This window comes from Heloderma suspectum, chromosome 2, assembly GCF_057233095.1.
Source record: "Heloderma suspectum isolate Gila_16-S chromosome 2, 16-S_ref, whole genome shotgun sequence".
Taxonomy (NCBI): domain Eukaryota; kingdom Metazoa; phylum Chordata; class Lepidosauria; order Squamata; family Helodermatidae; genus Heloderma; species Heloderma suspectum.
In genome coordinates, this window is record NC_139459.1 from 324,622,108 (window position 1) to 324,649,937 (window position 27,830).

The 27,830-nt window shown below is 43.3% G+C and overlaps 1 pseudogene; it reads right to left on the reverse strand.

The window, feature by feature from the left end:
• Positions 1-4,512: 4,512 nt before the first annotated feature.
• Positions 4,513-27,830, reverse strand: part of LOC146355020 (uncharacterized) — a 92,704-nt pseudogene continuing 69,386 nt past the window's right edge.

The window sequence follows — 27,830 nt, forward strand, 5'->3', positions numbered from 1 at the left end:
GGAGAGCAGCAGTGGCCCACCATCAGCCAGCACCCAGAGAGGAGACTGAGCAGGTGCACAGGTTGCCTGGTCACTGTCTTTCCTACTCTGGAGAGAGATATTGTATTTCCATTTAAATTATGTCAGCATTTATACATTTGCATCTATGTATATAAATTAACACATGCAAATCAGTTCCTTCTTTTGCCTTTGTTGGTGTTGCATTTCCTCTTTGGTGATGCAGAAGTGGCCACCCTACTTCAGGCTATCATTGTTGAGCTGCATTTGGCAGACTGAAGGAGAGACTGAAAGCAAGGGCCTCAAAAAGTAAGGCGGGAAGATGGAGAGGTCCAGGACAGTGGGTAGAAGGCAGAAGGCAGGAGTCTCAGAGGGAAAAGAAAATCTGAGGCAAGAATGGGCAAAGGAGAGCCTAAGGTGGAAAAGAAGGGTGATGTTCATAGAATCATAGGGTTGGAAGGGCCCCACAAGACTATCGAGTCCAACCCAGATGTTGAAATAAACAACCCTGATCTTTGGCTGCTGGTCTCTAGTATATAAGATCAAATGATATATGAGGTAATCACTGGTAGTCCCCAGCCAGAAGCCCCTGCTGTGTGAAGTGAGGTGGACTGAGAAAGGGCCTTCTCAGTTCTGGCACCCAGTTTATGGAATCCTCTCCCCAGTGAGGCTTTCCTGGTTCCCACACAGATGGCTTTTCAGTGCCAGGCAAATACCTTTTTATTTTCCTGGATGTTATCAGATGAGACTGATTTAATTTTGCCATGTATTTGCTGTTTCATGGATGGTTGTGGTTTTACTGTGATGTTTATAATTTTATTTTAGCTTACCTTTGGGGCCAGGAAAGGAGAAGGTGCTCCCAGGATGCTGGTGAGGAGAGGTACTCATAGCACTGAGGTGCTCCTCATGCATCTCTGAGCAGGGCCCTGATCACCTCAACCTTGCTCACAATCAGCCAAACAGGAGGGTTTGCTTGTCTGAGTGCACCTATTTGAATGCTTGCAACATCCCTAAGACATTGATCTACAGTTCCTTGCTCTGGGGGTGGGGAAAACGTATGGATTGGGACTCCCTGGCCTGCTATATCAGATATCCACCTTCATCACGAGAAGCAGGCATTCTCCTTGCAGTAGCAGGGTTATCGTTACTAGAAAGCCCATCACTGAAGGGACATACTTTAGTGGTCGAGGTGATACTCAGTGAAATCAATAGCACAGAAGGTGGAAGATGAAGCCAATCACCTCTATAGGAGGCCTGGTGAATTTGGTGTAGATCAGAGGACAAAACAGAAGAGAAGAAAGTAAACTTAAGAATGACCTCATATAAGAGAGGTATGTATAAGGTAATAGATCAATTTAATAAGGCCCAAGGATGGTGTGAGAAGGTGGCCTGGGCTTAATTTTTTCAGGACTTCAATCTCAGAACAATTCTCCTGAAAGTCTCTTGGTATAAAAAAAACAACAACAACGTTAGGACTCTTGCCTCTGATCTACTGGAGTTTCATGAAAGAAAACAGGTTAACTGATGGCCCAGCTCCCATCTCTTCAACCAAAATACACAGTTTCTGAAAACATCACAGACAGTGGATTTTTAAAAAATCGACTTACTCCCACAAGGAGGAACCTTTTGTGTAAAAAGAGACTTCTCAATTTGGCTCCATGTACTTTGCTCACTGGAATCTGGCAATAAATCAGGGGTCCCAAAGATTCAAAAACTGCATGACATCAGTGATGCCAGGATTTGGAAGAGGGATAGATATGGTTGGAAGAGGGATAGATATGGCAATACATTGATAGGGACATTGCAGGTGGGCTTAGACTAGCATAAGACTATTTTCCAAACCACTTTGAAGTCATGGTGAGGTTCTGGAACCTGGACACCTTCTTATTTATTTATTACATTTCCATATTGCCCAATAGCTGAAGCTCAATCCTTTACAACACATCAAGGGTTATGATCTACAAGCCATGGTTCAGGAATTGGGTTGAGAAACCCATTGTGAACCCCAATATGCTTACTCCTACTCGGTCCAGAAAAGTTCATGGCATTATATATCATTCGGCATATTTTTAGTATAAAGAGCTTGTCAAAAAGATTAGTTCCTAAAACCACTGTACTCCCCATTTTGTTGAAGAAGTGTACTCAAACAATATTTTTTAAAAATATGAAGCACCACTGATTTACACAGGAGGATTAAATTCTATGGTCTTATGACTGCAGTGTGATTCATATAATAATTTTGCCCCAGATGTTTCCAGTTTTAAGCTGGAGAAGTCATTATTGGACACAAAAGATTGGTTCAGTCCTCAGTCTGCTTACTCCATGGTCTTTCCGCTAGGTCTAGAAAAAAAAATAAGGCTTTTGGTTATTATAATGCCAATTGCAAATGGTGGGTTATGTTTCAAATTAGCTGAAGTTTGTTATTTTTCCCTCTTAGGTAGGGACTAAAACAAGCTGTTCACAAAAGGTCCAGCCACAGTATACAAGTCCCCCTAGAATTAGTTGGAAGAACTCCTGATGAGTTCACTCCTGTTTGTACATTAACCTTGGGATGAAAGGCCAGCCACAGTCATGTGAGAATCAAACCAAGTTTTCCAAAGCATGACACAATATGATGGAAGTGTATGGGACTCATAGAAAATGGTTTTGTGAGCCCAGAAAAATAATAAAAACTTTAAGCTCTTAATGGTTCCACTTGAAGGTTTACTAAGAGTTGTTGACTCCAGAGGCCAAACTGTAATGCTTGGAAGAAGGAACAGGTCAGGGAAGGAAGTAGAGCCAACTAAGCTTGTGATGGGCAGTAGAAAGTGATGGACACAATGGAAAATTAGGCAGAGGCCAGGCCTGCCTGTTTGCCCCCTGCCCATTTCAGAATTGGCTGAGAGCTGATCAGTACCTTACCTAAATGGTGATCTTTGCATAGGATTGCAGTTTTAGTTAGATTGGTTAAATATACAATTCTTGATGCCAAGCCAATGCGAAATCCATAGGACATCAGCAAGGGGCAACGTAAAGCCCACCGGGACAGATTTCCTACTGCTTTGAGAGATAATACAAGCTCACAGGTGGTCATCACAAGTAAGGATGTTTGTGGAATTGCACCACTGAGAATTCCAATATGAACTAACCTCAAGTTGGATCCAGGATCTGCTTCTGAAGGGGTAAGGTTCCACTCACAGAAGGTCCCGCTCTGCTCAATTTTGGGGGATTCCCCTCCCCCCCACACACCACAGCTCATCCCATTCAGCAGGGTCTCCTGATGCTCTGTGAAGCATTTTCTGAGGGCTGGAAGGGCTGCCCTAGAGAGGAAGGGGCAGGGAAGTCCACTTCCACCAGCACAGTTGATCCAGCTTAAATCAGGATCCAGTTCCAGACCTGCACCTCCCAAACCAATGTGCTGACTGGAAATTAGTTATCCAGCTGCTTTTGCACTATCCAAGTTTCCTGACACAGCTCATGGCTCAAAAAACATATTAAGATATGTTTTAACATGCCTATTTTGAGAGAAAATATGTTTAGAAGCGTGCATTTGAAAGCAAATCTTTGTGCTGGTTTTTTTTTTTTAAATTGCAGGTAAATCTCGAACTGGGAAAAACGGACTTATGAGTGAACACATACAAAAGAAACAGATTTATTCACCCATCCCTTGTCACAAGTTATGTGAGCTGCAGAAAAATCGTGGCCAAACAGAATATGGCCCATGGGGTTTATACTGCCTGTCTCTGCATTATGGTGCAATGGAAAACTTGGCCCTGCACATAAAACAAAGTATTTCTTGAACACTATGAATCAGAGCAAATACCAATGACAATATTAAAAAAAGAATTAATAAATCTGGTTTTAATTTTGTAAAGGCATAATGTCCTTGTAACACCTTTTTCAAGAATTGCTGAAATAATTTGAATTTTAGAAGGGGGGAAAAACCACTTACAGTACAGACCAACTAACATTGACTGCCAATCCTCAGTCAATTACACAAGTCATATTCCTTCTGCAGGAATGTTAAGTGTTGCTTTCTTTTCTGTGGTGTGTGTGTGTTTGACAAGTGTCAACAACTTTTCTTGATCAGTTGAAACAGTAAATTAGCAAAGATTCAGGTTAACAAGATAATTTACCTGTTGGCTAAAGTGTAGCACTGTGCTATTTTTATTTTTAAAGCACAAAAATAATGTGTATAGTGGCAATCCACCATCTATTTACTCCACTGAAATGAATGGGGCCATAGAGACAAGCAGTTTTGACTGGTACTGCAGCCAGCCTAGGCCTGCATTTAAAATATGCAATCTTTCTAGTCCACATGTTGATTTTTATAAGACAAATGCTATGGGCAAGTGAGTTAATAACAGCTGCTTGAAAATTATCAACATGATATTCTTCATTTGGGGGCAGGGGATTATGGACATTTCAGTGGAGAAGCTGAACACCAGCAGCTTGTATAGAAGTTGGATGAGATCAGGGAGTCTTTCTTGTCATTCTTCTGAATGTATTGAAAGAAGATTCTGATTCTCTTTCTTTCTACCACAAGCTTTTCCCTCCTTCAATAGTGAAATTGTGGCCAGTCATATAATCTGAAGCTTCAGATGCCAAATATACAACGGCAGCTTGCAAGTCTGTCACTTGAGCCAACCATCCAGCCGGAATATCCGTGAGCCAGAGCTACACAAGAGGGTATGGCAACAATCCCCGTATAAACATACAGATTCTGTTATGGGTTCTTTCTTTCTTTAAAATGGAGCACACACAATTTAAAAAGAAAGTCCATGAGTACTATACATCATATAGAAAACCAAATAAAGAATGCAGAAGATCCTGAGGTTGGCATTTCCTAACTTCCTTGGCTAATGGCCATCAGAAACGTCAAGCATGATCTTCCTTAAATGTCTTTTGATACTGTTTTTAGAAGGCCCATCTTAGTTATCATTCTTATATTTCATCATTGAATCCTTCGTTTATTTTCACATTAGTGAGACATTAGTTAGCATAGTGCCCCAACAGAAACATTCGCCTCAAAAACAAGCATATCATCTAAATTGAAAGTGACTTGCAACCGGTTACCTACAAATAGATTTTTGGAAATGGACATACCAATTCTTCTGTTCATTAGTACACACAGCACAAAAGATTCTACAGTATGTTTGTACGCAGTCGAACAAATACATGCAGTTCAAAGGCTAGTATTTCAAGAGGAACTAAACCCCAGGATCAGCCTTTTTTAATTGTATTTAAAATGAAACTTCATATTAACCATGACTTTTCTGCAAAGAAAATGTCATTCAGTTTAAAAAATAGAAAGCTTGATGAATTAATCCAGTTTGGATATTTTTTCCTGCTGCAATGCAACAGAAAATTAATCAGGAAATGTTTCTGAAAGTTTCTTTATTTTGAATGGGAACCACAGAATCCACACACAGCACAGCAAAAACATTTTGTAAGTGTTTAGGGCTTTAACAATAACCAATTTGTCATTCCTTCTCCTTAACAACATATTTGTATTTTGTGAAATGTTATAATTTTTCCCCCAGCCCTGTATAAATATATTTACATAACTGTGCCTAACAAGAAATTACATTTAACTTCTCAGAAATGACAATAACTAAAACCTGAACTGCCAATTCCACTTCATTAGTGTGGTAGAAATGCATTCCAAATGTTAATAAAAATTCCAACATGCTGATAAATTAGCGCTTCTAAGGAGCATGTGACACCTTGGTTAACATATTCAACCTCAATTATATTTCTCTTCAGCACCCTGTTATCTGGAACCTTTGCTGGCAATCAGAGGTGCTGTTTTTCAGCGGCCAATTTTCTAGATAATGTAGCTTATCAACACTGTGGGTAAACTTGCCAATGAAATCAGGCTGCACTGAACCACACACGCGCTAATTGCATCTCTTTTTTATGCATATTTACAGACTGTCACTTCAAAGAAATCAGTGGCCCATTGAGGCACCCAGTTAGCTGGAAGAATTGCCTCTTGCAAATGAAAATTAGCAAACAACCTAGTGATAAATATGAAATGAACAAAGTCTCAAAATGCCGTTTTGTTCTCAAACTTCGTCCTCATCCCAATTTATACTTCCAAAGAAATAGGTTTAACAAACACACTGAATTATGGGAGTGAGAGCATCCTTCCCATAATTTTGTTTTAAAAGAAAGTCTGTTTATGATATTATCTGATGAACATGTTTCAGACCTTGCCCTCCTATCCATTTACTTAAAAAAATTATCATCATCGTCGTCATCGTCATCTTGCTAACTGGGGCACCTTTTAAATCGCAGCCTTCCTTGTTTTCCCAGACTGAAACTGACAAGAAACAGCATAGCTATTCATATATAATACTGCACAAGGGCAGCTTGATTGACCTCTGGCACTATCCTACATTCCAAAGTTACATTATAATCACATAATTTCCCCCAAACATTTCTCTCCACCCTCTCCTGGATCCCTTGGCTCTAGCAGATGCTTGCTGAAAAAATAAACACACTTTCATTTGCAAAAACATCAACAGGCTTCATTTACAGTTACTTTACATCCATATTCATATATAACGCCCTCACCTCCCCATATGAAGACTGTATAAAATTATGCTGAGCTTGGATAATGCTGCTACTACCACCACTGGTCATATATCTATATCTACGTCTATCTATCTATCTATCTATCTATCTATCTATCTATCTATCTATCACCGTGTGCTAGGTGCTGTACAGAGTACAGATGCAAGATTCAAACAAGGCGTTTACTATTGTTTTACTTCACTTGTAATAGACATTTCTTGACTATTGAAGTGCTTCCTGATTCCAGGTTTTGAAGCGTCTAATGGCCCAGTTCACATGATCAAACAGCCCACCGTGGCTTATTTAAGTCACGGTGGGCTGTGGCACATGCGTCTGCATGCATGCGTGCAGAAATTTTGAATATTCAAGCCGCAGCCATGGCTTGTCATGTCATTCAAACCCAGACGGGGGGTTGTGCAGGGGTTAAACAACCCTTGTATAACCCATGATTTATCTAGGGATATGTGAGGATTGTTTAACCCGGGCACACACCCCACCACCTGAGTTTGGACAACTTGACCAGCCTCAGCTTGAATATTCAAAAATCTCCCAGCATGCGCTAGCATGCGCCACAGCCTGTCATGGCTTAAACAAACCATAGTATGCAGTGTTGATTATGTGAACCAGGTCACTTTAATTCTCTGCTTTCCATTTAGTACTGTTTTCATTAGGAAATGTTCGCAAGGCATGACTCTGTGCTTCCTGTGACAAGGTTTTATTTTCCTGTAACTAGATATTGTTGTTTTACGTCAGGTAAACTCTCTGGCTTTGATAATAATTTAACCCAAACCAAGATATAGATAATTATCAACTGTGCAATAGATCGATAAAATTTGCTTGTTCCCCTTTTCATGACAAAAGATCATTAAAATGAATGAGCTTATTTCAATGTTCCAGTGAGAGAGATCCATATGCAGATGTGCCATAGCGTGTGTTCACATGTGTGTGTGGGGGGGAGGTACCACTCTTCTCTAGAAAATTGTCTGAATAACTGGCAGAGTGTGGGGCAGGAAAGGGGAGAGATCAATTTAATTCCCTCCCTCAAAGGTTACTCTCACTAGGAGGGACGTCTGTGATAAGACCTTTAAAGTGCTCATCAGCTCTCAAATGGAGATGAGAAAAGGAAGAAGTGAACTCTTTGACTCAATCTTCTGAGTGTCCACTTTCCTGCACTTTCTCCAAATTAACCAGCTAAAGCAAGACAACCTAATCTCAGAAAACCTGCTGAGCAAAAGTGTGCTCACCGTACAGCAGTCCTAAGGCTCATAGCAGCCAGTGCCTCTAGGCTCAGGATGTTACAGGGAAGTAAGAAAAAAAATGGATATTTCTGAATTAAATTTACTGTTCCCACATTATAGAGCCACATATTACAATTTAAGCCTTCCTGTTAATTATGCTGGGGCTAGGGAGGGGAGGGAAATCAGAGTTTTATTTTGAAGACAAGATAATTTGGTATGGTTCTCTTTTTTAAATAAATAAAAACAAGGAAAATTATAGAACAAAGCGTACAGTTGCAAACACACATTCCAGTTGCTCTATAAATATTAGTCATGCCCCAACACAGCACATCTTCTGGGAGAGGCTCTGTGCCAAGATGGGCAATTTAATGCTGGAGATGGAAACCCTTTTAGGCAAATTTTAGTTGGCTCTTAAACATTCTGAACAGCGACAAGTGCCAATGGATTAATTCCCTGCTTCATCTGGAAAGCAATGCTGTTGCATGACAATGGCTCATGAAACTGTAGGTTCCTTAACATGAGGTGTGGGACTGAGATTTTGCTTCTGGCACACAGGCAGATTAAGACTCAAGTAGCCCAAGACAATCCCCACTTCATGCCTCGGTATATGTGCTGCTGATGTTGTTTTTAAATGTGCCGCTTGTTGGCTACTTTACTGAAACTGCACAATGTGTTAATATCCCAAATTGCGGGGGTGGGGGGAGATTCCATCTGTGTGTAAGTTGATTTCTTTCAGATGAGTTATTAATTTGAATGATTTGAGAACACTTCATTTGCTCAGGAAGTGTTTAATCAGTAAAATCCACTTAATTGGGACATCTCCCAAGAAACTAGATACAAGCCCAGAGATATTTAAGAGCAACTGCTGTTGCTTAATGGAGACAGTAATGCTGGTTAATTGGGATGCCTTTAAGTGATAGAATGGTGCTTAGTTCTTCCCTCTGGTGTACTTTGATGCCAATTCTGTCTATGCACAAAAATGTGTTGTCCTCCTCAGTGTTGAGATTTATCCTACATTAAGATCCCCTTAGCATTCTAGATGTCTTGCAGCTTTTGTCAGTCTAGATTAGAAATCCATTCGCACTGAAGGTGCACCAGATATTCTCATATGTTTGAATTCCATTTGGATGTTCCTATGGAATGATCATGGCGAGCAATTGGAAGCAAATACTGCAGTCGATGGAACAAGGTGCTCCATAACTGCTCATAAGCACACAGAAGCTGTTTTGCTTGCAAGCAAATATGGCAGCTGACTTAGATGTCTGATTGGAGGGGCAATTTTGGTCACCAGCTCACTGCTTCAAGGTCCCGCTCACAATCTGTGCATACATTCCACCATGGGACACAGAGAGCTTCGGCTATTGGGTGGTATAGAAATAAATAAATAAATAAATAAATAACTGTGCACACACCGCCTTCCAATTCCCAAATCCATCCTTCTCTCAGATGACCTAATTGCCTAGCCCCATCATAAGCTCCCCAACAACATTTCCTTCTGAAGTCGCTCCAGCACCACCAATCCACTCTTCTGGAGACTTTGAGCAGTGTCTAGCGATGTTGTTCTGCTAACGCTAATTACATTGAGCTAGCATAAGGGACCTTTAGCGCAACACCAATAGTATTAGTTTGCATGACAGGATTCCCGGAAACCCTCTTGTGCAAGCCAATGTTATTGAGATTGTGCTAGAAGTCCATTATGCATTGCCAGCACAATGTAATTTGTCTGATGCTGTGTAACTCATCTATACCCTCCTCTCAATCAGTCTATCCAGTTGTGTTTCTCCCCTCCCCCGCTGCATTATTTCATCAATCTGCCATAGTGTGGAAGATATTAGGACCTCTGTGTGTTTTATGCATGAATGGAAACAAAATATTAATGCACAAAAATGCATTAGCTAACACTTCAATACTAAACTAAATCTAGCCATCAGATATTACTAAAGGAAGCCTCGGGCACCTACTTAGTGATAAATGTGGATTATCTTGTAAAAATACAGTTCAGGGAAACATCTCCTTGTGTAATTGGAGCCTGCACATTCTTTCTAAAGCCCTGTCATTCCTTCGTCTAAAATGTAACACATGAAGAACAGTGTATGTGGGGCTCACATCTTCATTTAGCTAATACAAAGCTGTGAAAGTTGCACTAAAGCTGTTGTCAATATAGCTATTACAGCCAAGGTAAAATAGCTAATCAGGTCAATGGACCTATTGCCTGGTAAAGAATGGGAGGCCCAACTAACATCATGAAATACAGAAAACTCTGCTTACACGCAATAAAGTTTAATGACACGTCACACCTTCAAGGGTCAGTTCTGTGAGCAGCAGCTAAAGGAGTATATCAAATACAACCATAGGTTGCATGGAAGGCATGGCATGGTGCTATATGACAACTCACCATGTGAGTTCATGAGACAATAGCAATTGGCATTGTTTTATTCGCCAAGCCTTTAATATTTTTATTTATGTATGTATTTTTGCCCTGGCTCACTGTTATATTTTGTAATAGGAAGTTGCTGAGTTGCTGCTTGTATTGTTATTTTTATCCATTTCTTTACATAGCATAATCTTGTATTTTAGGGATTTTTTAATTTGGAAGGCCTTTTCATTTTATTTATTTAGTGTATTTTTAGATTGCCCCCCTGCTGAATGGACACTCAAGGATATGTACAAATAAAAGTAATAAAAAGAATAAATGCATCAAACTACATCAAACTAAAAAAAAAAAATCTAGCACTGGCAAACAAGAGAAACCACAGTATAATAAAATCAGGAAGCACAAATAAAATCAGAGAGCAGCATTCACTATTAAAAGCTCAGCAGAACAATGTCATCTTCAACAGCTGTCTGAAGGACAGTAAACAAGGAGCTAACCTAATTTCCCTGCAGAGTAAGTTCTGCAACCAGGGTGCTGTTACACAGAAGGCCCTGTCTTGAGTACCCCCCAACCTCTCCTCTCTAGGAGGTGGAATATGAAACAGGGGCTCAGATGGCAAATGTAAATTTGGGGCATGGTCATAGGATAACTGCCAAGGGGCAATCGACTAATCAAAGTTTATTATGCAGCCAGCACCACCTTATGGGTGGGTCCAGCCATATAGGACCAGAACCACAGCAATACTGTGCCTCCAAGTCCCATATGGGCCAAGTGCACCAGAAGGATGCCACGGTCAACTGAATGCTGCTAAGAAGTCCAGCAAAATCAACAAGGATGCACCCCCACACCCATCCAGCTTCCAGCATAGTCATCCACCTAGGTTACCAATGCTGTTTCTGTCCCCAAATCAGGCCTGAACCCAGATTGGAAAAGATCCAGATAATCAATTTCTTCCAAGAAAATCTCCAAGACTTTCCTTAAAAAAGAGAGATTAGATACTGACCAATAATTATCAAGGGTGATAGCAGCCAATGAAGGCTTCTCCAGTAAAGGTCTTACCTCTGCCTCCTTAGAGAAGCTGGAACATAGCCCTCTTTCAAGGAGGGACTAACAGTCTCCACAACCTACACAGCTATCCCTGTTACCCCTGTTTCCACTCAACTGTTTTCCACAGTTGAGTGGAAAAGCACCCTAAAATGTTATTAATATTAATAAAAATATAAATAAAGATAATGAATGAAATAAGCTGGTTTTGTTTTTATCAGGAACTGCTGACCACTGCCCCATGTTGTGAGCAGAGTCCCTACGGCTTCTCAGTGAAGAACTTTCCAGACCGAGTCTGTGTGGGTTAGCCTTTGGATAATACTAACCAGGAAGGAGCATAGGAGGGCTTCCTGTTTCAATGGAACTTTGCTCAACTCACAAAGCTCTGAGATGTCTTGTGTTTTTGGTCCTGAGCTCTAGAGTGTCTTGGGTTTCTGGTCTTGCTCTTTGGTCCTGACTCCTGGCTTGTTCTCCAGTTTTGCCTCCTGCTTTGCCCTCTGATCCTGATTGCTCTTCAATCCTGACGTTCCCCTGACGTTTGCCCTTAGCCCAGCCCTGACAATGCTGAAGTCTTTGACACACTTAGCTAGTAGACCCACTGTTCCCATTTCACATCCAAGTACAGACTTTTCTTTAAAGAAAAGTGCAAACCTCCCCTCCATGTTATGGCCTGCAAAGTTAAAGATCGAAACTTTTTTGTTCGTCCAGTAATGGCAGCTGGACTGTCCATTTGTTCATTCTCTGAGTTTAAAAATAATTTTTATTTATTTTTTATTATTAAATTTATTAATCGCCCATCTGGCCAGTCACCCAGCCACTCTGGGCGATGTACAGCATACAATAAAACAATTTAAAACAATAAAATTCTACAATAACAACATTTTCTAAAATACCCTAACCCACCCCAAATGCCTGCCTGAACAACCATGTTTTTAATGCACGATGGAAGCTCATTAAAGAGGGGGCATGGCGGAGTTCCCTAGGGAGGGAGTTCCACAGAGTGGGGGCCACCACAGAAAAGGCCCTCTCCCTCGTCCCCACCAGTCTAGCTGTCCTGGCTGATGGGACAGAGAGAAGACCATCCGAGGCTGATCTTGTTAAGCAGCCTGTCTGGTGCTGCTGGAGGCGCTCCTTAAGATAGGCTGGGCCGGAACCATATAGGGTTTTAAAGGTCAAAACCAACACCTTGAATTTGGCCCGGAAAACAACTGGTTGAAATTGAAACTGGATGAGTGCTTTTGGGGTTTCTCTTTGTCCAAATTCACTAGCTGGTTGTTAGTTATCTTCAAAACTGACTACCATCTATTTTAACTTCCCAACTGCCTAGATTAAAGACAATTACAGTATTGTACAAGACCAGCCACTATGACTGTCAATATGCCTATGAGTGTGAAGTGTCCCTTCATGGGCAGTGAGGGACTTGACCAAAGACTCCTCGTGGTTCTCAATGCCTGTGAAATATGATCTTCAGAATGGAAGATATGTGCATGGGCTGACACTTCCTTTGGGTGCAGTTGCTGTGTGGGTGGTTTAGAAAGCCAATGTGGCGTACTGATCAGAGTGCTGAACTTACATCAGGAGAGCTGTGCTGCCTGGGCCAGACCATTTAGTCCAGCATTCTGTTTACACAGTGGCAACCAGCTGCCCATGGGAAACCCACAAGCAGGACATGAGTAGCAGCACCCTCCCACCCATTTTCCCTAGCAACTGATGTACCTAGGCATACTGCCTCTGATACTGGAGGTAGCTTTTAGCCATCAGAACTAGTAGCCATTGATAACGTTATCATCTATGAAACCCGGGTTCAAATCCTTGCTCAGCCATAAACTTATTGGGTGACTTTCAGCCCAGTCACTGTCACTAATCCTAACCGAGCTCACACAGCTGTTCTGAGATTAAAGGGAGGAGGACAGTGTGTGCTTCCCTGACCTCTTTGAAGGACAGGCACAGGCAGTAGCAGGACCAACTGGTGGCTGTCATGCCTGCTAAAAAAGTCCCTGTATGATTCCAGGATGCTCTACTGGTGTATTTGTAAATAAGGCAGATACTACAAAGGCACCATAAGGCTGCAGAGCTCTCTCATCCAAAGGAAACCCTGTAGCACTGCCCTTGGACTTCTCACTCATAGAAGTGCTTAACAGCATGTATGCTTTTGAACTATACATCAGCACATTCTCTGGTAAGAAGCATCGAGCAGAAAACAAGCCCCAAATGCTCATTCAAAGCCACCTTCCTTGGGGTAAGGCTTGTAGAAATGAATGACTAGCCTTATCCATGCCGGCTTCTCTGCAGAGATATAGAGAGCCACTGATGGTATTCCATAATGTGAGAGATCCATATGTGTGTGTGTGTGTGTGTGTAAGCTACTGAGCTAAGTGTAATGTGTTAATATGTAAAGCCTAAGCAACTTGGGACCAAGTTACCTTAGGGACCACCTCACCCCTTATATCTCTGCCCGATCTCTATGATCATCTGAGGGAACACTCCTGAGGGTGCCGCATGCTCCTGACTGAGGTTCGCCTCAAGAGCTCTGGTAGTACAGCCTTCAGTGTTGTAGCACCCACCCTCTGGAATGCCTTACCAACTGTTATTAGACAGGTCCCCACAGTTCTGACATTCAGACATCTCAAGGCCCGTCTCTTCACACAGGGTGTCCCTGAAGTATGACCCAGCCAGCTATGATCTGTAGTGCACCATAGGGTGTGGCACTTTTCCAAACATATCAGCATTTATTTATTATTTTGTAGTTTTATTGTTGTTTTAATAATAATGACATTGTATGCTAACTCCATGGAAAGCTCCATGGAAATCTGGCACACACAAGCCCTGTTCAGGCATTTGCCTGAACACATGAGGGCTTAAAAGTGGGTAGAGTTGGGGCCATGCACGCTGATAAGGCAGGGTCTGTGATCGCATAGAGAGTTCTCTTTCAGACCTTGTTGATTCAACATGGGAAGGTCTTGAGGGAAGCAGGGCCCATGTGCCAGGAGATGTAAGGGACATGGCCAGTGTGCATGGCCCTATCCCCACCTACTTTAAGCCCTCACACATTCAGCCGAATGCCTGAATAGGGATAGTGTGTGTGTGTGTGTGTGTGTGTGTGTGTATGTCCATTGAACCATCCATCTATCCATCTATACACACATTACATATTATATAACACAGAGGCCACAATCCACTGGGCAGTTTTCCTTTGAAAGCTGTATAGAAATGAATGGGAGCTGTGAAAGAAAAACACACTTGTTAAATTTTTCCTTTTCAAAAACTCCAGTCTTTAAGCCTTCAAAAATTAGGTACAATGTAATTTGTAATGAATATATTTTTTAGAAACAAAATAATACCTAGGTATCCTGTAATTGCTATTGCTGAACAGCTTCTAAATTATAGTAGTATAATGTGCCTTTTAAAGTGCCTATATATTTGTCTGAGGTAAAAGGTGGGGGAGACTGGGGGAAGCATTGTCTATTAAGTGTCAAAAGCCTTTTCTTTAACCACAGAAGACTTGGACAGTAGTAAGGAAATATTTCATCTGGAAAAGAAATGTTAAAAACCACCCTTCATGTAATTGGAAAACCTGTTATTAAATAGTAGAATCTTTTCAAAAATCCCGAAGTGTATACAAAGATAGGGATGACTTTGTGATAAGTGATTACACACTTGTGTTATGCTGACAGATACTTTTTTAAAAAGGAACACACGTTTTGCCAATTAACAACTTTGTTTCCCTACATTTTCTTAACTTGAGGACTTTAGTAAATTTATGTCATCTTATTTTTCCCCTTCACTAAAATTACATTTTACTAGGGATGTCAGTTATGTATTCTCCCACATTTGAACCTCAAATGTGTTCTGTCTTATTTATGAAGACATTTGTGAATTTTGGTAATTTTTTATTTAAAACCCCCCAAAGTGAACAAGTTTCTCATCAAACTACACCAACCAAATGCAATAATTACAGCTTTTCCCAGCATGGAGAGCACCGTGTTGTACCTGCTTGAAATGTAGCTATTAACAATGAAAAAAAGAGGTGGTAACTCTAATTCAGCACACCAATGTGGTTGGATAAACAGGCATTCAAACCCAGATATTTAAAAGCTGACCACTCAAAGCCCGGATGGATGAATCGGACAGTTTCTCTTTCCCCCCATATTCATTTTAAAAAACAACAAAACTCCAGTTCTTCCCCTCTGATTTATGAAGAAATTTGCAAATTTTGATAAATTCTCATCAAGGAATGAACTGAACAAAATTCTCACCCATTGCTACCTTTTACTTACAGAGAAATACAGTTCACTCTCCCTCCTCTGTCAATCCACTCTGTCCCCAGCATCTGAGTTAATTTTACAACCCCGGCTTTTGAAGCATTGTAGGCTAATTGCTTCTGAGGGCGGGGAACTGAGAGAGGGGAGGTGGAAACACAGATATTTATCTAGCACATAGTATTGGAGAGATAGTAAATAAAACTGAAACAGTTATTTGCATGCATTCAGCACACAGACAATCGTGTATCGATTTATATATCTATAATCTTATAGTAATTTTGGATCAACAAATTGAAAACTAAGCCCAAAACACTCGCAAACAAACAAAAACACCAAGTAGTTAACGTAATTGTTTAAGAGTGTAATCTTATGCATGTCTACTCAAAAGTAAATCCCACTGAGTTCAATGAGACTTACTCCCAGGTAATTGTGAATGAGATTGCATCCTAAGACATGTACTTGCAGATGCTTATTCAATTTTAAAAGTTATCAATATACCATCTCTATATGATCATATAAAGCCAACACAGGGTTATATAAGATTCAGCATTTATATAGATGCTCGTGTTCCCAAAATGCCAATCTCTCCTAGCATCTTGAGTGTCGGATGCTTTGGGGAGGGGGGGGGGAATGCACAGATGTCACATGTCAGTCACAAACTAAAATGATCGGCTTTGTTAATTATAATGTTCACGCTTACAAGCTACTTTGGTATGTTCTTCTCGTCCTGCCCGTTTCCTTGAGCTTATATACCTGCACAAACACATATTATTTTTAGCAACCCAGCCATTATCATTATCTTTTAAAACAGTGTTTAGGTCACATATTGCAATATGAATTAAAAATATTTGTTTAAAGAGAGAAAGATAGGAAGATAGTGGTGTCAAATGTAACTGGTACACCCCATTTTTGTTGACAGGGAAATGTTTTAGACCTAGTTGTAACAATTTTGAAGAAGCACTCTAGAACATTTCAAAGGCCAGACCAGCATTCCACCTGGAAACCACCTTGGTATTAATTTATTCTTTGTCTGGCAACCTTTATTCCCTTCTCCTTAGTTTTTTATCCCACTTTACTTTTTCTATTCACATTTTTGGTTGAATAATGAATTGTTATACAGAATAAGGTAATAAAAAGCAACTGTGCCTCAGATCAGGATTCCATGTAGACCAGGCCACATCTCCGACAGTGGCCGACCAATCACATCTCCACTCGCAAGAAGCTCAGCGCTACAGCACTAAGAAGATAAATGCACATTAAATGCCATTTTTCTTTTGGGGAGGGCTTTAAAAAATGGCTCGAATATAGATATTATAATTGTTGGAAGTATGAAAAGATTTAGGATGTTATATTAGACAAGGGAAAGAAATGTACAACAAAAGTCAAAAACTACAAATCATCAGTAAATTGTTTCTATATGTCAGAGTGGTTTTCATTTGATTGGGAGCAATCCTATAACAAAGTCTGGAGAATTCAACCAAATGAAAACTATCTTTGTAAAACATTAGAGGATGTAACAGATTGTCTTTTGCTTGCCTGCCTGCATTCTCATATATTTCTTAAAATCAATACAGTGGAAAATGCAGACATGAAGGTTAGCAAATAAAAAGTATTTTTGTTGAGTTGTACAAAAGCGTGTAAAAACATACCACAATTTACATAGGCTGTGGTCCTAGTCAGTTTCTGCCTCCCCTTTCCCACAGTATAATAAAACTCGATTTGTAACATTAAATGTTTTTAAAGTCTGCTGCTTTATAAAAGAGAAATCTTTTTTTTAACAGTTCCAACCTATTTATTCAATAAGCTTTCATTACAAATATTTTTCCTCCTTTGCTGTTGTTTTGTCTGGCATGCCTGCATTCAACACTCCATGTGGGCTGGAGAAGAAAAGAGGAATCTAATTTCTTGATTAATTACTCTGCTCAAGATCCAAGTTACATACAACTTTGGTAGTTAACCCCATCACCTTGGAAAAGTAGCACCTGCTAAAGTTTCCAAATGTGCCTGCTTATGATAAATTGCTGTGTGTTTGCTTAGAGGGGCTAAATGCTTTTCCATCTTCCTCATCAGAGATTTCTGTTTGTTTCCAGAAAACCAGAAACCTATTTACTTACTCAACTAGTTTTGACCAGACCTACAAGGTGGCTCCCATAGAAATATAGCATGCCTTCTACTGAGTCAGATCATTGGTCCATCTAGCCCAGGATGGTCCACTCTTAACTGGCAGGGGCTGCCCAGAGTTTCAGGCAGGACTCAGAGTTTTTCCTGCCCTACCTGGAGATGCTGGGGATCAAACCTGGAACCTTCTGCATGCAAAGCAGGTGCTCTACCACTAAGCGACAGCCCTCTCCTGCTTACTTCATAGATTCGCAAACCTTCTGCACTCAGGTCTCCTTCTCAGCTTCTGAGACCCCTCTCCGAATGCGCTCCAGCCACACACAATATAAAATGTAAGAATCAGTTTGATACTAGTTAAGAATGAACACTTAAAAAAAAAACTGATAGAGTGGAAGCAATACAGCACAGCTGTTATTATAAGAAGTTAATACAGAGTCAAAAAAGCTATGTACAAAAGTCACTTACCTTTTATGAAATTTGATTCGCGGTGGGGGGGAGGTGCTCCCTGAAATTCTGGCCCGGGGGGAGGCGTCCCATCCCCCCCAAAAAAAATTCTGGCCCGGGGGGAGGCGCCCCATCCCTCCCACAGCGAATCCTGGCCGGCCGGGTCTGCAAATAGCAGCAGCCGTAGCCACCACCATTTGCATCCCTGCAGTCAGCTGTGATAGGCTACGTAAATGTTTACGTAGCCTATCACTTCTGAGTTTTTTTAAAAAAACAAAAACTGTGCATACGCAAATGGTGGCTCCCATGGGCGCCGCCATTTGCATTCCTTATTTTGGCACGTCTAGTCTACGTAAACATTTACGTAGACTACAGCGAAAATAAGGGGAACGCAAATAGTGTAGATGCTACGCTATTTGCGTTCCCCTTATTTTCGCCGTAGTCTAAGTAAATGTTTATGTAGACTAGACGTGCCAAAATAAGGAACGCAATGGGCGCCGCCATTTGCATACGTGCAGTTTTTTTGTTTTTGTTTTAACTCAGCCGTGATAGGCTACGTAAACATTTACGTAGCCTATCACGGTATTTTTTTAAAAATCTAGCCGTGATAGGCTACGTAAATCTTTACGTAGCCTATCACGTTTTTTGTTTTTTTTTTAAACTTGGAAATGGCAGTGGTGGCAGCCGGTCGGAAGACCAGCCGCCGCAGCCACCACCGCCGAATCGCCGCCGGAGCCGCCGCCACCAGGGAGATTCACCCAAGGTAAGTCCCGTCCCGGGGGGGGTGGCGGGGGGTGGCAGACCGTTTTGCCACCAATTTCGGGGGGCCGAATGCGCTGGCATTCGGCCTCCCCGAGATTCGTGGTGAAATTCTCTGACATCCCTATAGGAAATTCTGCCCCAGTCACTGAGAGGTTGGGCTTGCTTCAGGCTGCACAACTTTACAGATCGAGGCTGTATATTGGGAAGGGACCATAGCTCAGTGGTAGAGCGCCTGCTTTGCAGGCAGAAGGCCCCAGTTGAAAGGATCAGGCAGCAAGAGACAGAAAAGACCATCTTCATGAGGACAGAGGAAACCACTGGCAGTCAGAGTAGATAACACTAGCCTGGATGGACATATGGGGCAGTATCCAGTGCTGTCCATGTGCCAGCAAGACCCATTACTAGTGCAATGGAAAGCTAGCACTTCCTAAAGCATCCGGAAAGGAGCTGAAATGCTAGTTTCCAGAATGGAGCAGGTCAGCAGAGCTTGCAGCTGCTGACTGAAGACTTTAAAATTCTCTTCTGGGACTGGGGCCAGAGGCTCCCTTATGTAGGTGGTCCTTCAAATAGCCTGTGGCATAGGCAACTGGGGAAAAAAAGTTCATTGCTTTCTGGTTCAACAGTGAACTACTTTGCAATGCTGACCTTTTCAATGCTGAGAATTTAGGCAAAGACATACATTGAAATTAAAGTTTCAATGCATCATATGAAGAGAGACCAGCAGTGCTGAAAAATGCCCTTTTGGTGTTTTAATAGTATTGACAGGTGGATGGATCCAGACTGTGGAGAACCTGGTCTTAGGGTGAAACCCTCTACTCTAGGGCAGTCCCACCATTAACACCAAATGTGGAAGACCACCCTTCACGACTAGGCAATCTCTCCCTTCACTTCTGCTGACACCATTAAACTACGCCCCATTATGTAATATACGGCTCCCCCTCCCCCAATATCTGGTCACTAGGTGTGAGACAAACAAGATCAGAGGTACCAGGAAAGTGTGTGTGTGTGTGTGTGTGTGTGTGTGTGTAAGAAATAAAATAAGAAAGTTTGCTACTGTGAAAGAAACCCCAGCTCCTGCTCCTAAACAAACTTAAGCCAATTCCCCTATCAAGCTCCACCCCAGTTAGGCCTAACAATGGGAGCTTGAAGGACAGTCTTCTCTGTGGTAGGGTTTGACTTCTTCCTGGAACCTTCAAAGCTGTTCACCAGGCTTCCCCTAAGTCTTCAGTTTGGTCCAGCACCTGCTCTGTCTTCAGACCCCCACACCAGATTACACTCAGGCTTCAGCTCTTTCCTCCAAAGGCTGTTCCAGAAGTCTTCCTCTCTTCACTTGCAGACATTCGTCTGCTTCTGCCTCACGTACTCTCAGCTTTCAGTTTGACTTCCTGGTCTTGTGGCTGCTCCTCGTCTTCCTCGGGCTCCCCAGCCTGTAGACATTTCCTGATGACTCTTCTTCAGGCAAAATTCCCCAGGAAAACTCTCCTGACAGATGTCCCCAGATGCCTTTCCACAGCTCCTTATATTCACTCCAGTCAGAACCCTCCAGCCAATTAGCTTTGGTGTGACCAACATTCCACCACACCACCTCTGTTTAAATGCAGGACCAATGGCCACCTTCAGAAAATTCAGTTATTCTCCAATCAGATGGTACCAATTTATATCCTACCTTTCCATATATAAAGACAGAAACCTGACTTCATTTCCCTCTCAGTAGTGACAGCAACTGCCACTCCACCAGCACACAATATTTACAGTGTATGTCGCTCTGGCACTTGGTAAATGACACACATTGTCCTTCAGTCATTGAAACAGAACATGGCAGTTAAACTTTTGCCTTAGTTTTACCTCAGTTCCTTCACACAAATTAACAATGAAGTCTTAGGCATGCCTACTCAAAAGTACCCCTTCATGGATCACTGCCTTGTTGTGGTGAAGGGGCTTGCATAACTCAGTGAAGCCATAAGCTATGCCGTGCAGGGCCACCCAAGATGGACAGGTCATGGCGGAGAGTTCTGACAAAATGTGGTCCACTGGAGAAGGACATGGCAACCCACTCCAGTATTCTTGCCAAGAAAACCCCATGGAACGTATCACAAGGCTAAAAGAGATGAAGCCGGAAGATGAGCCCCTCAGGTCGGAAGGTGTCCAATATACTACTGGGGAAGAGCAGAGGGTATTTCCAAGTAGCGCCAGAAAGAGTGAAGCGGCTGGGCCAAAGCCGAAAGGACACTCAGCTGTGGATGTGTCTGGTGGTGAAAAGAAAATCCGATGCTGTAAAGAACAATATTGTTTAGGAACCTGGAATGTCAGATCAATGAATCAAGGTAAGCTGGAGGTGGTCAAACATGAGATGGCAAGATTGAACATCGACATCTTGGGAATCAGCGAACTAAAATGGACAGGCATGGGCAAATTTAATTCAGGTGACCATCATATCTACTACTGTGGGCAAGAATCCCTTAGAAGAAATGGAGTAGCACTCATAGTCAACAAAAGGGTGGGAAAAGCAGTACTGGGGTACAATCTTAAAAACAATAGAATGATCTCAGTATGAATCCAAGGCAAACCATTCAACATCACAGTAATTCAGGTCTATGCCCCAACCACTGATGCCGAAGAGGCTGTCTGAAGTGGCTGTCTGATGAGGCTTTACAAGCAGCTGAGGAAAGAAGGGAAGCGAAAAGCAAGGGAGAAAGGGGAAGATATATCCAACTGAATGCAGAGTTCCAGAGAATAGCAAGGAGAGACAAGAAGGCCTTCTTAAATGAACAATGCAAAGAAATCGAGGAAAACAATAGAATGGGAAAGACTAGAGATCTCTTCAAGAAAATTGGAGATCTCAAGGGAACGTTTTGTGCAAAGACGGGCATGATAAAGGACAAAGAAGGCAGGGACCTAACAGAAGCAGATGAGATGAAGAAGAGGTGGAAAGAATACACAGAAGAACTATACAGGAAAGATCTGAATGTCCCTGATAACCATGAGAGTGCAGTCACTGAACTTGAGCCGGACATCCTCGAGAGTGAAGTCAAGTGGGCCTTAGGAAGCATTAGTAACAACAAAGCTAGCGGAGATGACAGTATTCCAGCTGAGCTATTTAAAATCCTAAAAGATGATGCTGTTAAAGTGCTGCATTCAATATGCCAACAAATTTGGAACACTCAACAGTGGCCACAAGACTGGAAAAGGTCAGTTTACATTCCAATTCCAAAGAAGGGCAACACCAAAGAGTGTTCAAACTACCGCACAATTGCGCTCATTTCACATGCCAGCAAGGTGATGCTCAAAATCCTACAAGCTAGGCTTCAGCAGTATGCAAACCCAGAACTACCGGAAGTACAAGCTGGGTTTCGAAGAGGCAGAGAAACTAGAGATCAAATCGCCAACGTTCGCTGCATCATGGAGAAAGCAAGAGAATTCCAGAAAAACATCTATTTGTGCTTCATTGACTATGCTAAAGCCTTTGATTGTGTGGATCACAACAAACTCTGGCAAATTCTTAAAGTGATGGAAGTACCAGACCACCTTACCTGTCTCCTGAGAAACCTGTACGAGGGTCAAGAAGCAACAGTAATAACCAAACATGGAACCCCCGATTGGTTCAAAATTGGGAAAGGAGTACGACAAGGCTGCATATTGTCGCCCTGCTTATTTAACTTATATGCAGAATACATCATGAGAAACGCCGGGTTGGATGAATCACAGGTCGGAATTAAGATTGCCGGGAGAATTATCAACCACCTCCGATACGCAGACGATACCACCCTAATGGCAGAAAGCGAAGAGGATCTAAAGAGCCTCTTGTTGAGGGTGAAAGAGGAGAGTGCAAAAGCTGGTTTGAAACTCAACGTTAAAAAAACTAAGATCATGGCATCTGGCCCCATCACTTCCTGGCATATAGAAGGGGAAGAAATGGAAGCAGTGACAGATTTTACTTTCTTGGGCTCCAAGATCACCGCAGATGGTGACTGTAGCCATGAAATTAAAAGACGCTTGCTCCTTGGGAGGAAAGCTATGGCAAACCTAGACAGCATAGTAAGAAGCAGAGACATCACCTTGCCAACAAAGGTCCGTCTAATTAAAGCTATGGTTTTCCCAGTAGTAATGTATGGCTGTGAGAGCTGGACTATAAGGAAGGCTGAGTGCCGAAGAATTAATGCTTTCGAACTGTGGTGCTGGAGAAGACTCTTACGAGTCCCCTGGACTGCAAGGAGGTCAAATCAGTCCATCCTAAAGGAAATCAACCCTGAGTGCTCATTGGAAGGACAGATGCGGAAGCTGAAGCTCAAATATTTTGGCCACCTAATGCGAAGAGAAAACTCTCTGGAAAAGACCCTGATGCTGGGAAAGACGGAAGGCAAAAGGAGAAGGGGACGACCGAGGATGAGATGGCTAGATAGCATCACGGATGCAATGAATATGAACTTGAGCACACTCCGGGAGAGAGCGCAGGACAGGAAGGCCTGGCGTGCTATGGTCCATGGGGTCACGAAGAGTCGGACACGACTTAACGACTGAACAACAACTCAAAAGTAAGTCCTATTGATCTCAATGGGTCTTACTCCCAGGGAAGTATCTATATTCTGTGGGCCTGCAGTCTATGTTAGTTGAACGTAGGTCCCATTGAAATGAAAGGGACAAGCTAGTCATGGCAACTTAGTCCCCCTTGATTTCAATAGGAACAAAGTCTAATTAATTTAATCTGGATTGAACCCAGAAGCTCTCATCCAGTCATATAAGGCAATGTTGATATCAGGAAATTATTTCTGGATTCTGGAAAGGATTTTTTCAGTGGCAGTAAATTACTCTGAACACATTCTTTCAGCACCGCACAGAGTACCGCTTTGCTGTTTTCAGGGAAAATAATTGTTTTTGAAAATATCTCTATATGACCACATCTATTTGTCTTTGCCATGATACATCTTGTTTTAAATTAACTAAGCCACTCTACCACGATACAGTAACATAAATATCATGTCATGAAATGGTATTCAGCTTCTCAGATATGTCACGTAAGTAGGCAACATCACTGGAAAGTCACTGGAAATGAATAACTGGACACTGGTATGATTTCTATCAACCAGAAATGAATGCAGTTCATTTCTCACTTTGCAAACACACAACTGGCTTTGCCTCTTCACAACCACTTTGACTTTTATTTATTTTTATTTATTATTAAATTTATCAATCGCCCATCTGGCTGGTCACCCAGCCACTCTAGGCGATGTACAACATACCATAAAACAATTTAAAACAATAAAATTCTACCATAAATTTTTTTTTTAAATACCCTAACCCACCCCAAATGCCTGCCTGAACAACCACGTTTTTAATGCACGATGGAAGCTCATTAAAGAGGGGGCATGGCGGAGTTCCCTAGGGAGTAGGGGTGGACGAAAGTCACTTACCTGTCCTCGAAGGACGTTCGCGGTGGGGGGGAGGCGCTTCGCTGGTCCCCCCGTGAAGTTCAGGCTGGGGGGGGAGGCTTCCCGCCTCGCCCCGGCCGAAATTCAGGCCGGGGGGGAGGCTTCCCGCCTCGCCCCGGCCGAAATTCAGGCCGGGGGGGAGGCTTCCCACCTCGCCCCGGCCGAAATTCAGGCCGGGGGGGAGGCTTCCCGCCTTGCCCCGGCCGAAATTCAGGCCAGGGAGGAGGCTTCCCGCCTCGCCCGGCCGCGAACACGAAGGTTTAAAAAAAAACAAAAAACGCCCCCTGATAGGCTACGTGACGATTAACGTAGCCTATCACGGCTAGATCTGCAAAGTCACCCGTGATAGGCTACGTGAATCGTCACGTAGCCTATCACGGGTGACTTTAAAAAAAAAAGCGCGTACGCTAATGGCGGCCCCCATAGGGAGCCGCCATTCGCGTTCCTTATTTGGTTGCTGTAGTCTACGTAAATCTTTACGTAGACTACGGCGAAAATAAGGGCAACGCAAATAGCGTTGCCCTTATTTTCGCCGTAGTCTACGTAAACATTGACGTAGACTACAGCGACCAAATAAGGAAGGGGAATGGCGGCTCCCTATGGGGGCCGCCATTATCGGTACACACTTTTTTTTTTTTTTTTAAGTCACCCGTGATAGGCTACGTGACGATTCACGTAGCCTATCACGGCTGACTTTGCAAATCTAGCCCTGATAGGCTATGTGAATCGTCACGTAGCCTATCAGGGGGCGTTTTTTTTTTTTCTTTCATTGCAATGGCGGCGGCGGCAGCCGGTCAAAAGACCAACTGCCGCTCCCGCCTCGCTCGAACACCCGCCGAACCGCCGGCCGGACCAGCCACTGGGAGGGACATTCGGTGAAGGTAAGTCCCGTCCCGGGGGGGGGGCGGGGGGCGGGGGGCGGAGGATTTCTCCCCAAAACTTGTTCGGGGGGCCGAACACGTTGGCGCTCGGCCCCCCGAAGTTTCGGGGAGAAATTCTCCGCCGTCCCTACTGGGGAGGGAGTTCCACGAGAGACTCACAATAAAACAGTAACCCTATACCCAGCCCCCAGTTCTTCAAAGGTCAGCAGGCTCGTGCTCATAGCTGACAGCCTTTACTACAGTTTGCGGCACCATATGTGTAGTGAAACCCCCGCTTCCTTCAGTGTGTCTTGACACATTGTGCAGAGTTTCTAGCCTGCACCAAGGTCTCCTCTCCTAATCAGAATGAGTAGCCGTTTGTATGGACCTGACTTTGAATGTGCTATGCTTGTGCACAATTTAACCAGTGCATTTTCAGAAAAAGAGGTCAAAGACATTGATGGAATCTTCCATTTTCCATGTGCCTTTGACTGGTTTGCAGACTAGTAGGTCCTTGATGGCTGGACATCTCTCTCCCACTGCCTTTGGAAGGTGGCACCCTTCAGCCAGAAAGCTGAGAGGTTTTAGATGGAGATGTTTAAAACTGAGGCATATTGGGTACTGTTGCTCTCTTTGGGAACCTGATGGAGTGGTTGTGCTGCCTGTTCTTGGTAGTCTACGAACAGTCAACTTGATTCCAGGAGGCTTACTTGCTTCCAATAGGCTTAGGCTCTGTTTGTATATCTGTAAATAAACAGATTACAAAGATACCAAAAGTCTCTTTCATCCAAAGGCGATTCGATCTTGTAGCACACCCCCTGGATTTGTCACCATTCTTACTTTACCCATCCATTACTGAATGCCACACAAGCAGGCCATTCCTGCTTGTAGGGAGGGTTTGTAGCTCAGTGCGACAGAGCACCTGCTTTGCATGCAGAAGGTCCCAGGTTCAATCTTGGACATCTCCCGGTAGGGCAGGAAAAAACGCCTGCCTGAAATCCTGGACAGCCACTACCAGTCAGTGTTGACAATACTGGGCTAGAAGGACCAATGGTCTGACTCGGGATAAGGCAGCTCCCTGTGTTCCTTCCTAAGTGCACTGATTTCCCACCAGCAGCAATCCATTCCCCAAGTTGGTTTCTTTCCCTTCCTTTCCCCAACCTTGACAAAAGCTGCTCACATAATCTATTCCATCCATGCGTTCACTGCCTTCTTTTCCAGCTTTCCTATCACCTCTCCCTCTCCCACACACAACCTTAGCCATCGCTCAGGACAGGCATAGCACACACAGGTTGCATGCAGAAGGGACCAAACCTGAGTTCCTGGCATCCTTAGTTCCTCTCCAGCACTCACAGGTAATGATGTTCATCACCTCTTGGGGGTGGGCAGAGGGACAGCTGAACCAGACACTACCTTCTCACCTCCTCACTCTGCACAAATGGGTGTCAGCATGACAGTATCAATTGTGGATTTAGTGAGAGAGATCCTTGCTTTCAGGAGCTCTTGCACAGCCCCTCTGAATAGTGAAAGGAGTGCTCCCCCAGCTCATTTTGGATTAGATCATAATTAAACAATACTATGTCTGAACAAGACTTTCCCAGCCACCCCATATACAAGGCTGGCAACTCCCCTCCCCTGTTAAGTGGCACTGGTGGGGCAGTGGGAACGGGAGATAGGAAAGGGAAAGAGGAGAGCCCTCTCCTCTCTGGTGTCTGGTGTGCTCCTTATTCAGTGTGCCATGCTGCCATTTTCAAAAGGCTACATTTCCTTGAGTCTGTTTATGGCCTGTCATGGTCGCAGTCCAGGTGCCAGAGAGGGGTGAAGGAGACTGTTCTCTCCATTCCCTTTCCCCACTTGCCTTGGTGTGGCATGCCAGCGCCACTGGAGTGCCAGTCCAATAAACGTTGAGTAAGCAGGAGGGGATCGGGTGGAGGTAGTGTCTTGACTGGCTGGGCATATGTGAATGGGAGTGTGATTCTTCTCTGCCTCACTCATGATCCAGGACCTGACCCCTCATCCTCAGAGGATGAGGCTCCTGAGTTAATGGATCAAGGAGAGGGATCAGTTACAGAAGGATGTCATGAAGTTCCCACCTCCTTAGGACCTAGTTCTCCAGGAAGACCCCAGGCACCAGCTCCCCTGTCTCCAGAGGAGACTGCATCACCATCCTTGGATTCTGAGACCTCTAGCTATGAATATATCACAGCCACTTCCATAGTGTTGCAGCCCAAGACTGCTGAAACACACCAGGTCACTTTAGGAGAAAAGGCCTCAGTCAATAGGGAGGTGGGGCTAAGTAGCCTAAAGCAGCAGTCCCCAACCTTTTTGGCACTAGGGACCGGTTTCATGGAAGACAATTTTTCCACGGACTGGGGGGGATGGTTTCGAGATGATTCAAGCGCATTACATTTATTACTTTGCAGTAATAGGCTACGTAAAGATTTACGTAGCCTATTACTTGAAGAACAGGGATGCAAATGGCATCCGCTATGCGGACGCCATTTGCCTCCCAGCGGCTGGAAGTCCACCAGCAGCTGGAGCCGGCCGGCAGCTCCACAGACACAGTGGAGCAGAGCTGGCCAGGGCCGATGAGGGTTCCGGGGGGGGGGAAGGACAGATCGCCTCCCCCCCCCCGCGGACCCAAGGTAAGGGGGTTTCGCACACCCCTATGCTCACCTCCTGCTGTATAGCCCAGTTCCTAACAGGCCACGGACTGGTACCAGTCCGTGGCCCGGGGGTTGGGGACC